Below are 4,668 nucleotides of genomic sequence, written 5' to 3' on the forward strand. Positions count from 1 at the left end.
TAAGTGAAGATTTCCAATGCAAATCTTTCTCACTGAACACCATCAATCAGCATGTTTCAATAAAATATTTTTACATATTACAAAAATTTACTACTTTCATTCAGAAATTCTAGAGGGCACAGTCGTAAAAACACTTAATATATCTTAATTCATGCAGATTTCGTATTTATTATTACAGATCCAATTCTCTATTAAACATTATATTGTATCTAATATATAGAACTGATTTAAAAAGAGTTGGATTTTGGCTCAAGTAGCTTTCCAACGTGTTCGCTTTCATTTGAGCTAACCTGACAGAGAAGTTATAAAATTGAACCACTTTTAACTACGATTTAGTTTACGCATGCAAACTAATACAAATGTTGGTAAGTTGAAATTAACATTTTACATTTCAACTTGCCGACTTCTGTATGTGTTATTAATCCATCCAAAATATTTTATTTGTTATAAACCATCCTTGGTATATGATTATTTCCTGTTAATTTCAGTGTTATGTAACCATTAGTTTAAGAGTTTATCTGTTAAATAGTTGCACACAGACAGACACATTTTATTTATACAGCTTAATGCCTTTCCCAAAATCATCTTCCAAAGAGAGGGTGACAATCATTTACCCTCCCCTATATCTACTAAAAAATTTACATAAAGGGAAACAATTTCAGCACATTGCCAAATTTTTTTCATTCCAGCTACTTAAGGATACATTTTGGGTAAACTCTTTCAGTTTCAGCAAACACATTTAATGATTCCCCTTAACAGACAAATATATCTACATCTTTACTTTCTATTGTTAGACAATACACATGAAAGAATGGAAATTGCTTAAAATATCTCAACAATGGCATACATGGAAAGAGCTTGATGATCTAAGAAAGAATTTTTACATTTTTAAAATCTGACCAAAAATAAGCAAGCTATAACCTTTTTTTTTGTGCTTCACATGTTTGGATATTTTTCTGCTCTACAACCATGTGTTTCGTCACATTTTTTTCAATAAAAATATTATATCTTTGTTAAAACTCAACAATGAAATTTGCCATATAAGTGTACTTCTGTAGAAAGAATCCTAATATGGTATCGAAAATCTCCAAAAATTGTTTCCAAGTAATCTACAGTAGATTCACCTTAGTACTGTAATACTATAACAATTCAATTAAAAAAAAAAGTTAGAACTCAAAGTTGAATTATAATGCATTTTATGTACAAGAAACTGAAATCTAATACTAGAACTGTTTAAAAATGAATATATTATAGGATTTTATTTGTATTATTGTAGATTAACACCTGTTAAATCGCCACTCCAAATATGTGATTGTCCTCCCCTTTTTTAGGCAATCACATACAAATACATAATATATATATATATATATATATATATATAAATTTAATGTAAAATAATCTTAGATTTTAGAGCCATTCTAACGTTTTAGGGGAGTTAAACAATTTAAAACGATTGCGTGTGATTCTAATAGTCTCCAAGATGGAGGTGACTTGCCACTTGGCCTTAGGGTTAGTCATAGGGTTATGAAAGGGTTATTTTGAAGTAGGTATCATTTGGACTTAAGGTTAGTGGTAATGTTAAAGGAGATTTTTCAGGGTAGAGTTTTTCACTCAGATTGAAGTTTAATAATACAACAGGTTAAAAAGAGGCACTTTTAGGTTGGCTTGTCACTCAGACCTAGATTTAGAAGTAGCGTAATTGTTTTCATACATATGCTAACTTTTCAATTTATAAAAAAATATCAAACAAATTTGGAGTGCTAACTGCTATAAAAGGCAATAACGGCAGGAAATGGGATATCATCATGCATTAAATTTCTGATATTGATCCCCTCTACTCTAAATGGAAAAAAATTTTTTTCTTGTTTTCCACAAGTTTTTTTAGGGTATGCACATATAATCGCCTAAAAAGTTTAATTTTTTTAGCTAGAAAATCATTTACTACTACAATTAAGGTTAGAAACTTAGGCATATTTGAAGGAACCACTATCATATAACAAAACCACAATTTTAAACAAAAATTGTTTTTTTTCCTATAATACAAACTAAACAGCCAACAATGGCCACTGTTGCTTCAGCTTCTGACTATTCAAATTGTTTACTTTTGCTGAAGTGTTTGAAATTATGAGGGATTAATTAAAAATGGCTAGTACCAAAAGAGAAATCAAAGAATTGTCATTTTAATGCATAAAAAATAATAAAAACACTTCTTTATTTAGTACTTGGGGTATGAAAAATATTTAGAAAAAAAAAAAAAAATGTTCGAGACACGTCATGATGAAGTCTTATTCTGAAAACACAATAAAATAAAAACGAATGGACCAGTTTATTTCGTACTCCAACAATGCGAGATTGAGTTTTTTTCTGATTTTTTCCAAATTTCATATCAAAATTCCTCATACGGAAATGGTACCAAGCTTTTACGCACTGGGATGATAAAAAAAAGTGATTCAAAATGTCAGTTTTATAGCGTTGGCTTTTTATCATTACTTTCCTAAAAACTCTCCAAACATATGTAGATTATTTATTAACACACGTGAAAGGATATTCATTTCTGAACAAAATGGCGGTATTTTGAGAACTTGAAGTGTTTTGTTTTTTAAAATATTACTATTTTAATACAACTAACTTGAAATTTGTAATTATCCAAAAGATTTTATGGTTTATGGGCATTGCTAAGTACATACTTCTACAAATACAAACATCTCCAATTTAATTAGTTTTTGTTACATGGGGTGTGATCCTGCTATTGCACAAATCACAAGAAAACATTTTTAGAGACCAAAAACATTTGTGTAACAAATTACGCATCAACAGAATATTTGGCACTTCTACAAAAGGGCGATGAGATTTTGTAGTCGATAAACGGAGTTTTCAGATTAAAAAAAAACAATGGTTTCTACTGATTTTTTTGTCAATTCTAATGAATTACAAAGGTAGCTTCTAAATTATGCGGTCAAAATTACCTGAATATTGCTGAATTATTAAACAAAACAATTTTAATCGTGTTAGCAGGCCATTTTGTTTAAATCAAAACGGAAAATTACCTCCCCCCCTTTTAACTGTGTCTCGTTATCATTTTCTTTAAATTCTATCTTTTTATTTTCTTTAATAGATAATTTTCTACCTTACTGATTTTTGTAATTGTTGGATACAATCATCTTAAAAATACAAGGAATGTGACATTCAGTATTATGATTTCCAAATCTTCGTCCCAATAGTGTAGAAGTGCTGAATATTTATAACTAGCAAGACCTGTGTCCCAGCGTTGCTTGTGATTGAATATAAAAAGAATGATTTAAGTATAAATAACTGTAATATTTGAAGTTTTAGAGTGGGAAATCATAACTAAATCAATTTTGCAAACTAAAACTTAGTCTACAGTTAGGTTATGATTAGTTTTACTTAGTCAAATGCAGATATCTAAAAAAAAAAAATTTTTTTTCCAAGTGGCTGCTAAGAATTGAGCACCCATTCCAAATAAGTAAAAAAAGAAAGAAAACATTGAAGTAGTACCCCCCTCCTCCTCTACTCATATTTAAAAACAGAAAAATGAAATTAACAAAATAATTCAGGTGTAAATTGTTTGGTGAAGTCGTTATAACTTAACTCCTTTTTTTTTTTTTTTTGTCAATCGCTTTTTTAAGAATTTAGAAAACACCATTCCCCTCTTTAAAAAAGGATTCTGAAATTGTACATTCCCTCATATATATTTAAAGCATGAAAAAAATTAAATTAGCTGATAAAAATCTAAAATGCCACAACCCCAATCTTCTTGTTAGAAAATTGACAAACAATTAAGCCATCAATTTTTATTAATCTTAGTAATTCCTCACAATAAAATGTGAATTTCTTAATTCATTTTTCCACACACATTTTCTGGCGGTTTCAATGTAATTGCAAAAAAGTGAATACCTTACAGAGTTAATATTCTTGATTTAAATTACTAATTTGTTATATGTACTGTTTTTTTTTTTTTTAATTTTCTTACTGTGACAAAAATACTGCTCCATTGATCGATGACCGTCACCGGATAGAAACAAAATTAAAATTGCCTTAGTCTAGACAGATTTCTTATTCATGGATTGGAGTAAATCCTTTTAGCATTTTTGAAGAATATTAACTGTAAGGTTTTCACTTAATTTTTATGTTGCAACTGTTTAAATGTAATCCAGATTGAAAAAAAAAAAGTTTTTTACAAATTACTTATAATTTAATGAAAGATAACTTTTTTTAGAAAACAAGACAAAAGTTTGAAATGATCTAAATAGGGAGTACTTACAAAATACAATTATGGAAATTATTAATTGCTCAGCAAATGACCTTCAAGTTTTCATGGATGTCTCCTAGAAATTACAATTTTTTTTTCTCTAGCCTTTACTGAACTTGAAAAGTAGGTTCATGTATTAAAGTTAAAATTTCATTTTCAAACTACTTTGTTTGAAAATTAAGTTATAAGAACTTGGTTATCTGAAGTAAATACAAAAGCTCTTGTGCAAGTGCCAATAACCCTTGGCAAGCATTTAAGAAAAAAAAAAAAAAATTCTATGAAAGTACAAGAAATTAAAGTAGTGTTTTGTTTGCTTCACATCCATGTGGTGATAAAACTTAAAATATATATTGACAACAAATTCAGTTGAAAAAAAAAAATTGTATTAATACAAACAA

The sequence above is a fragment of the Euprymna scolopes genome, chromosome 1 (genome assembly GCF_053919585.1).
Source record: "Euprymna scolopes isolate OS-2025 chromosome 1, ASM5391958v1, whole genome shotgun sequence".
Classification (NCBI taxonomy): Eukaryota; Metazoa; Mollusca; class Cephalopoda; order Sepiida; family Sepiolidae; genus Euprymna; species Euprymna scolopes.